Source organism: Agelaius phoeniceus, chromosome 7, assembly GCF_051311805.1.
Source record: "Agelaius phoeniceus isolate bAgePho1 chromosome 7, bAgePho1.hap1, whole genome shotgun sequence".
Taxonomy (NCBI): domain Eukaryota; kingdom Metazoa; phylum Chordata; class Aves; order Passeriformes; family Icteridae; genus Agelaius; species Agelaius phoeniceus.
The window spans coordinates 20,961,078-20,970,196 of record NC_135271.1 but is presented as its reverse complement, the minus strand read 5'-3'; the positions used below and the strand labels follow the sequence as shown (position 1 = coordinate 20,970,196).

The 9,119-nt window shown below is 48.1% G+C and overlaps 1 long non-coding RNA gene across 2 annotated transcripts; it reads right to left on the bottom strand.

Annotated features, from left to right (window-relative positions):
• Positions 1-436: 436 nt before the first annotated feature.
• Positions 437-6,549, bottom strand: LOC143694452 (uncharacterized). 2 transcript variants are annotated; one of them, XR_013182936.1, is made up of 3 exons: positions 6,417-6,549; positions 3,151-3,258; positions 437-1,417 (listed from the first exon to the last, which is right to left on the bottom strand). It is a non-coding gene; the product is annotated as an uncharacterized LOC143694452 (long non-coding RNA). The 2 variants fall into 2 exon arrangements; XR_013182937.1 differs by having other exon boundaries at positions 6,428-6,549.
• Positions 6,550-9,119: the final 2,570 nt, after the last annotated feature.

Sequence of the window (9,119 nt, the reverse complement as noted above, 5' to 3'; positions counted from 1 at the left end):
ACACACAGGTTTGAGAGGAACTTCTTCCAGAAGTCAGTGGGGCAGGTGCACAGGGGAATCCCCACTCTTTTGGGGTCCTGTTCCCCACACAGCCAAGCTGCCTGCTGCCCTCCTGCAGGATGCCTGAAGCAGGAAGGTGCCTGTCAGGTGTCTGATGCCAGGATTCCAGGCAGCTCCATCTACCTCCCTAGCTGTTAGCTAGGAAAGCTGAATGAGTACCAGGGCACTGTAAATACCACAGGAGAAAAAAAAAAAGGGCAAGCAAACAATCAGAATTCACAGCATTCTTATTCTTTCCAGAGGAGCCATGTGCTCTTGTGGCTGCACTGATGTAGCCTTTTCTTCCTGGGTTCCACACATTTTAGCACATGTTTTCATCTGAGAACCCAGTCCTCCAAAGTGTTTTTGGAAGTTATTCATTTCCCTCTTTTGATGAATCCCTCACACATCAGTCAGATGACTTACATGAAATCACTGATGTGGGGCAGTTCTAGGTCACCTTTCCTGATCAGCTGTGAATCAGACCCAAATTCCTCTGGGTCTAACTTTGCCCCATACAGAGGGAGAGCATAGGAGCTGGTGCCTCTTCATCTTTTTCACTAGAGCTCCAAAGGACAGGTCTCAAAGCCCACTACCACTCACAACTGCTGTTTCCTGGGTCTCTGATGAGTGCTGTAGCAAAACCCTGACCTCTCAGCCTTGCACCTTCATCAAAGTGATCTTTAATTAAAAGGTTTAACAAGTGCAGATGAGGGGATTAGCACTTTCCCACTGTAGCTGTGCCAGAATAACCCACACTGTTCACAGGCACTCCAGTCACAGTCACCTAAACCAGTTCAGTAACTCCTGCTTCCATAGGGAAAATAGATACCAGCATTATGCCAAAAAAAGTGTGGAGTGATCCCTTAAACCGCCCCACTGCCGAGGCTGATAGAAGAGACAAACACTTCAAGCTGGAGGATGAGGGCAGTTCCAGTGGGACACTGGGCTCTGACAAACCTCTGCCTTCCTGACTGAGCTGAGTTCCTTGTTTCACACAGGACAGTTGGCACTGGGGAGTTGTCTGGAGTGGCTCAGAAGCCCTTCAGGTGCCTTCAAGGTGAGCCTTTTTAGCAGGGGAGGCAACATTTCAGAAGGCTTTGCAAATGCCTTCTCCTTTTTCCAGCCCTGTCTCTTCTAGGAGTGATTGCTGCAGTCCATGAGCTTGTCCCATGGCACCCCTGTGGCAGCAGTGTGTTCCCTTGAAGATGAGAAGGATCTTGTAACTCCTTGCACTGCAGGAAGGGTTTTGCATCTTACCTCTTCTCCAGTGCCTGGGGGAGGTATGCAGACACACCACATCACCCGTCTGCGCCTGGCTCCGCAGAGCCTAATGGGCTGGAAGTTCAGCCTTGTTCTTGCATCATCTATTGCTGACCTTCAAAAGAAAAATAGGGGATTTGTGTCCAGGAAGGAGGCTTTGAAAATTTAATTTGGTTTGGATTTACTTTTTGAGATAGGGATTTGTGTTTCTTTTCTATATTCTTGTTTCTTTTTTTTTTTCTGTAGCAGTGTCAGCTTCTTTCTGAAAATTTGGTGGTGATCTTAACAATATGGGATTCTGCCTTTCCCAAATCTTAATAAGCGTTAGGGTGTGTTAAAGATGGAAAAAGCCCCAACCTTCCCACAGGTGTGTTCCCTAGGCAGAGGAACCACTTCGTTCACACTGCCACAGAGCTGGGAGAAGGTGCCATGACCCCCACCCTGCCCAAGGCTGTCACCAGCCCTTCCCTGGCCTGCCAGCAGCGCTGTGTGACAGCTGCATTCCTGTGCGGCAGACAGCGTGCCTGCCCTGCCTAGCCAGGCACAGACAGCTCCAACACCTGGTGGAGGAAGGGGGTGCGGTGCTGGGATGAGTAACTGGGGGAACATTAGCCCTCCCCTGGTGCTGTGCAAACAAGGCAGCCGTGCTGCTGGGGATGTGGCTCACAGCTGACAGGCACCAGGCACGGAGCAAGCTCCTATCTGCACAAGAGCATGTAGACACAGCCTCGCTTGTTTAGCTCTGTGTTAACAGCAAAAAACAAATCCTAAGTGGACTAAACAAATCTCATCGTGGCAAAGTGCTTCATCAATTACTAATTCAGCCTCTGGCAGACTAATAGGGAATAAAGCTGTTTACCTCAGAGTATGACACATTTTTCTTTCTTGTCTTCTCCCTGTGGCACCTGTAGATAGATTCTGCTGTGCAAAGCTTTGTGTCAGTGACTAATGAGCAACAATTGCTGCAGAATTCTATAAGCTGCATATCATCACTACTATTAAAGACATCAGGAAAAGCCCTAAGAATATCCACCTGGGCCAAAAAGTAAAAAAATGTTCTTTCAGAACATCAAACCTGATGATGCAGCACATTTCAAGTGCCATTGGCAACAAGAAGAGGTTTTGTACCACAGCTTTTGTATTTTCACTCCTAGTTTCTGACCATATATAACAACAACCTTCCTGTCCAGGTGGGATAACAAAGGAAATTGTTCCTTCCGAAAGCCATGAATATATGTGAAGTAAAATGGGTACTCCAAGTGGTCCTTTGGAATGAGCACCCCTGGGAAGGTACTGTTTGAAACCAAGTTGTAGTTTGAGATCTTTTAAAAGAGGAATTAAAAAGCCTTACTCACAGTGGTGTTTGTAGGTCACCATTTGGCTGCATCCTGTGCTGTTGCCCCATGTTGTGTGAGGTGTGGGAGGGAATGGAAAAATAAACAGAGTACAGTAAAAGCTTCCTAGGGCTTCCCAGCTCTTGGGCTTGCTGATAACAGGCAGTTCAGGGACACAGGTTCCCAGATATTCCTGAATAATCCAGACAGGGCAGCACAGAATAGGACCATGCAGCCAGAGAGTTACTGGGAAACAGGCACTGCACATTGAATTCAAGCACAGCTGAAAGGCACGTGCTCAGGAGGGGCAGCACAGCCCGGTGATGTGGGCATGGCACAACAGGGACAGAGCCAGCTGGGAATGGCACACACAAGGACAGAGCCATCATGAGCATGGCACACACAGAGACAGAGCCATCATGAGCATGGCACACACAGGGACAGAGCCAGCCAGCTCTGTACCATCCCACAGCAACCCCAGGCACAAAAGCTGTGCAACAGGCTCTCGGGTTACCTGTGCACGTCATCAGCCTCAGAGCAGCTGGGTGAACGCTCCCTCCTGGCATCCTACACCTGCCCACAGGTTAACCTTTACAGGCCTCATTTAGGTCTCCAGGAGATCCTGCAAGAAAACAGTGCCAGTGGAGCAGGCACCAGGAGCTGAAAAGGGATTTTACCCACACAAATCAATCTGTATCCATTGTCTGAATGACTGCAGGTTCACTTTAGGAAAGAGGAGTGTGATTCCTCACTGGCACTGCTGGGGAAAGGGTTAATCCCAAACCATCCGATGCCTTTACTGCTTTCATTTAAAGGGGTTTGCCAACTGGGTGCATTTCCACTGTTGTAAAACTAGTACTACAGGAAATAATTATTGTTTCTGTTCTGCTGGGTCTCCTTGACCAATAAAAGGCTTTGGTAATAGTAAAATATAAGGTAATGTCTTCATGCAGCAAGTCACTCCACTCCCTTCCTGTTACTGGCTAAAGGTTTGGTTCTTGTACTGACTAATTTTTTGTGTGTTTTTAGCCATTAAGATGTTGGTGCTGCCCAGAATACTTCTCGATGAGGTTACATTTAAAGCTTTTCTAAGAGTCTCATCTTTGTTGCAGAGTGATAGTAGAATCTAGAATATATTTTCTGCAAAAGAATAATTAATTATTGCAATTTAGCTTAACAAGAAAACACAAATAAAATCTTATATAGCCAGAGGATCAAAACCTGCAGTTAATTCAGCTTGCAGTTGTATTATCTGTTGGTGCTATAGTTTCATTATGTTCTCCAGGCAAGCAGACAATACCGAAATCTTAGCACACAAGAAAGTTATTTTGTATTGCAGATATTTCATTACTGATAAAATGAATAGTATCTCATACCCATTTACATCTTCCATAGATGCTTCCACAGGAGGCACATCATCTGTGCCTTGTCATTTAGTCATCCATCCCTTACAACAGAGCTTCAGCTGCTGTGGTGCAGACTTGAGAGCCATCAACACCTCGATAACACAGTTCAGTAACCCCCCCTCAGTTATATCCTGATTCATGTCAGATGCCATGTAAAAGAAGATACATAGTGACACAGATCATGAATATTTCTGTACAGCTTTTCCATATTCAGGCTCATTTTTATCTTGCGCTTTATCGAGAGTTTTTAAAAAGTTCCTATAAGCCAGGCTTTAACCAGATGTTAATTTCAGAAGCTTGATGGCACCATTCTGGTTTTGAAATCCAGCCCTATATTGGAACTATAATGAGACTCTTCAAGGTATATGTTACATGAAGAAACCTCCCCATGGCATTTGCCAGCCTAGGTACCAAGGTGAAGCCATGGCCAGAGGTGTGCATCTGTACATCTGCAATGCACAGGGGACCATGAAGCAATACTGAGATCTCATTGCTGGTTGGAGTTTGTTTGTTTAGTCTGTCAGAGACCTTCTCAGCACAGCCTCTGCCATGGATGCTCAGCCCCAGGAAACCCAGCTGAATTCCCAGCAGTGGGAGCCACCCTTGCAGCTCCCCTCAGCCTTCTCTGAAGCCTGCAGGGCAAGGGAGCTCCTTTCTGATGGCCTCCCTGCACACCTGTGGAACCACGGCGTCATTTCCCTTCCTGCTGTTTAATTTTCCAAAATGCGACTGTGCCAATACAACTGGGCTTCTTTTCCAGCCAGATAGAAGTGGCTTTTCCTACTGCAATGTGTTCCCTTCCCTTGAGTTAGGAATTGTGACCTTTACATACATTTCTTTATCCCAGTCATGTTGCTTTATTTCTGAACAAGAATATCAGTAAATCCTGAAGAAGGTTAAAAACCCCAACTGACCACTATTGTTTTACCCATTCCAGGTTTCTCTCCCAAGTTTTTGTCCTTCACCTCTGCACTCACTGAGTCAGGTGGTCACTACCCCAGAGATCTCAGCTTTGCAGCTTTCCTTAATTAGCAGGTAGCAGAGCAACACATAATTAGCCATGAGTGTTGTCTGTTTTCAGCCAAATGATGGACCTGTGGAGGGTGCAGGGAATTCATGTGGAGCATATGTCACACAAGCCACTCCATGCTGGCATTACAGCCATGCAGGCTCTTCCTGGGAGAGCTCACCAGGTTACCCAACCCCTCAGCAGAGAGCTGTGAGACACTCAGAGCATCCTTTTGATAGCAACCCTCTAATTTCATGGGCTGGATCTGGCATGGAGGTACCTGGGCTGCAAATCACAGACCAGATGAAGGGGCATATCAAAAGACTCAGGCTTTGTATCAGCTATCACTCCCCTGAGCTCTGTAGCAACACTCAAAACATTGGCAGGAAACCCACTGCTAAGGGTGCATCCTGCAACTGAAATCAGCAGTGGTGGCTGATGCAAAACACTCACTTTCTTTCATGTCAAGACCCAAGAGTGGGAAATACTAACTTTTACCACAGCTTGAGCAGAGATATGTCAAAACAAAGCTGCTTCAGGTCAATGATAATTTAATCATATTCCTTCAGTTTGTCAAACGGAATAAAAAAACCTCCCCAAAACAGTTGATTTTGGTTCAGCTTGGAATTAACAGGTACCTACCCAAGCTGGCAGAGTACTTCATAGGAGCTACATTTAAATTATTTCATGTCCCTCTTCTCCTACATGGACCATATTCCCCCATTTCATTTCCCATCCCGCTGTCCTCCCTCACCAGCGACAGGGCCTCCTGTGGTTTCCTTGGCTACCACACAGCCCAGGAGTCGCTGCCCTGCTGGAAGTCTCAGCCACAGAGGAAAGCTGAGAACACAGGGTATCCAAGCCACCAATTCCATGGACACTGCCACTCCTCAGGCAGGGGACTTCTCTTCCTGGCTGACCTGGCAAACACAGCCCCAGCATTGCAGAGCCATGATCTTTTTCAGCAAGGAAAACACCTCACCGGGGGGAAAATAAGTGTCAAAGTACCACAGTTCTCCATGGGACAAAATTTGCTGTTACTAGCTCTCGTGCCAAAAGCCCACTCAGCCCTGTCCAGAGGAGGTCAGCAGGGAGTGAAGGCTGCCCTGCACATGCTCTGTTAGCAGCAAAAGGGACCGGCATCAGCAGTGACCAGGAAAGCAAGGTAAAAACAAAACCCCCAACACAATCTGACATTGAATGCCAGAAAACCATCAGTGGAGCTTTCCTGGGCTTCCTTATCAGCCCTGACAGTTCTGCACAAACACTGCCAGCCTGTGCACTGCATGGCAGTGTCCCCAGGACTGCCTGGCCCCCACTACACAGCAGTGCTGGCCCAGCAACCAAAGGGTTCGTTCTGCTCACAGGGGTATCACCTGTTTGAAGAATCAGTCACTAGACACCAGGTAGTTTCCACAGCTGGTAATCAAACTGATTTGGACATCCAAAGGGCAGTTCTCTTGCCAAAGTGCAGCAGCTCCTGGCAGCCAGCTCTCCCAGCTCTCCTGCATCCTGCTGTTGCCATGGCAGCATGCAGGATGTGCACCTCAGTGCTTATTAGGCTCCAAGAAGCATTTCCCATGTGAGCTGGGCTGCACAATCACAGGCACATAACTGTTAAGCCATCATGGTATGAAAATTAGCCATGGCCACAATTACCCAAAACTTGAAAAGCTGGAAGAGCACTCATCTTTGTGCATTGGCTGTCCCCATTTAAGAGGCTTTATCTCTTGACTTGCAAAACATTCCAATAGGCAGTGTCTGCTAGAGGTAAACAGACATCCTTTACATTTGACAAAGTTTCCTTCCCTTTCCCTGTAATTCCTTTAATATTTACCCCACATGCAGTGTTTATTCTGCAGTTAGAAAGGAGATTCATCTGCTGTGGCTGTTGTAGCAAACCCTTGGAACTGCCAGCAGCAAATGTAAACTCCAGTGTGACCTCCTGGGTCTGTAAAGCCTGTTGCCCTCAGTCGTACTCTGCTGGTTTAGTTTTTTAGGATTCCACAGATGCCAAAAGTAATCTTAGTTTACATTAAGTACAGGAAAGCCAAAGACACTCTGCTGAAGCCAAGAGAGCTACTTGGACAAGTAGGGGACTTCTCTTCCTGGCAGAGAAAGGATTACTGGTAGAAACAGGGATTAAAAGACTGAAGCCATCAGACTGTAAGGCTCTCTTTTGCTGTGTCAGGTTTTGATTATGTAAACTGGCCACTGGAGCTGAAAGCCTCCCAGGATGGCGTTTCCTGGAGATCACAGCCCCACCTACATTCACCCAGGGTTACGCTTGGGGCTTTTAAAGTTTTTGTCATTTTGGAGGACACCCAGGCCTAATTACAGTAGGGACTGGGGCCTGCCAAAAGCACAGAAGCTGCTCAAAATGTCTTCATATTCTAATATTGCAAAAGTGGCTCACTGAAGCTGGGCAGTTGGTCCAGGCTCTGGCTCCCCACAGAGGGGAGTATTAAGGAGTGAGGCAGTGACAAAGCACAGGTGGCAGTGACCCTTTCAGGGCTGTCACCACACCCTGCATCAGAATAGAGTGTGCTCTAGCTGGCTGACACAAGGGTCCTCGGTCACAAACAGGTGCAGGGTGACCCAGTATGTTAATCTGAGACATTTACAGCAGGGGGGAACACTGCCATGTTGAGTCATGTCACACAGCCACTGCTTTGGCTACAGTCTGGGATGCTGCCCTGCCTCCTGCTTGTTAGCTGGGACACAGGGAATTTTGCCCAGGTCACGGCCTGGGAGTGTGAGATAGAGTGGCTCTGATCTCTTTCTTTGCTTCTTTCCTAATTTCAACTACAAGCAAGTCTGCCTTTTACAATGCATCAGCCACCAGTGAACTCTGGTCTCCTGTGTAGTGGTGGACATCAGAGCCCTGATGTCTGCGCTGGATGGGGGCTACCTCTGGGTAGGACTGTCCTGCACACGTTGCCTCGGTCCTGGTTTTTCTCTGGCCATGCACAATGCTCCTAGGGAGGACCTGCAGCCTGCTAAAAACTGCTGTGCTGCCAGGAGCCACAACCTGTGTGGGATGGGGAGGGGCGATGGGGAAAAGGTCCACACAGGGGCAGAGCTAAAAGCCTTTTCCTAGGAGCCTCCAGCAACAGCAGCTTCAAACCCCCCACGTGTGTGCAAGCTGATATTTCAGTGCCTGCAGGTTGCTATGGACAACCAAAGATTTCTAAACTGCAGAGCCCCAACACTCTGTACACTGCAGCAACATTTGGCATTGCTGTTACCATGAGCTCCATGTTGGAAAATCAGGAATGCTGTCACCACTTTTCAACTGAAGGTGCAGAGGGTCCCATCACTATGAGGTGAAACCAATCCCTCAGGTAACCCCCACCCATTTAAATGCTCTAACACCTGAAATCACCTCCTCAAACATGCAGCCTTTCCAGACAGCCCACACAGCAGCAGGGGCAAACTGTGTGGAAGCAAGTCACTGGGATGAGAGCATGTTCTGGAGGATGACAGGAGAATTAATGGGGGAAAAGGTCCATGGAGTCAGGTTCCCCATGCATGTAATCCTGGCTGCAGAAAATGCAGGTTTGAGCTGACTGCACACCTGACCTGCAGGTGGGACCTCTCCTGTGCAAAGGGCCTGCCTCAGCATGCACCAAGGCTTGTGTTTCCCTGGGCACCCATTCCCCTGGGAAGAGGAGTGTCCTTCCCAGCCAAACAGAGGCGTGACAGGGCTCCTCTTTCATGGCTGCACACACAGCAAGGGCTGTTCACAGAGCCATGATGAGGATGGGACAGGATGCAGAGCCTCTAAGACCCACCCCCCCATCTGGAATCTGCCTTGTGCAGCCCATCCTCACACGGTTTCAGGAATGAAGAAAGCACACCCACAAGTTCTTTCTTTGGATCTATCTCACGAACATTAACTAGGTGCTATTAAAGCTGTGCCTTCCGGATGCAGGGGTGCTGTTGCCTGCAGTAAGAGTAGGGGAAACAAGGTAGAGCAAAATGATCTTCCATCATGCAGGAGGTCTGTGGCAGAGCTATGGCAGACTTGGGTCTCCAGAGCCTGCTGAAAGCATTGCATTTTCTATC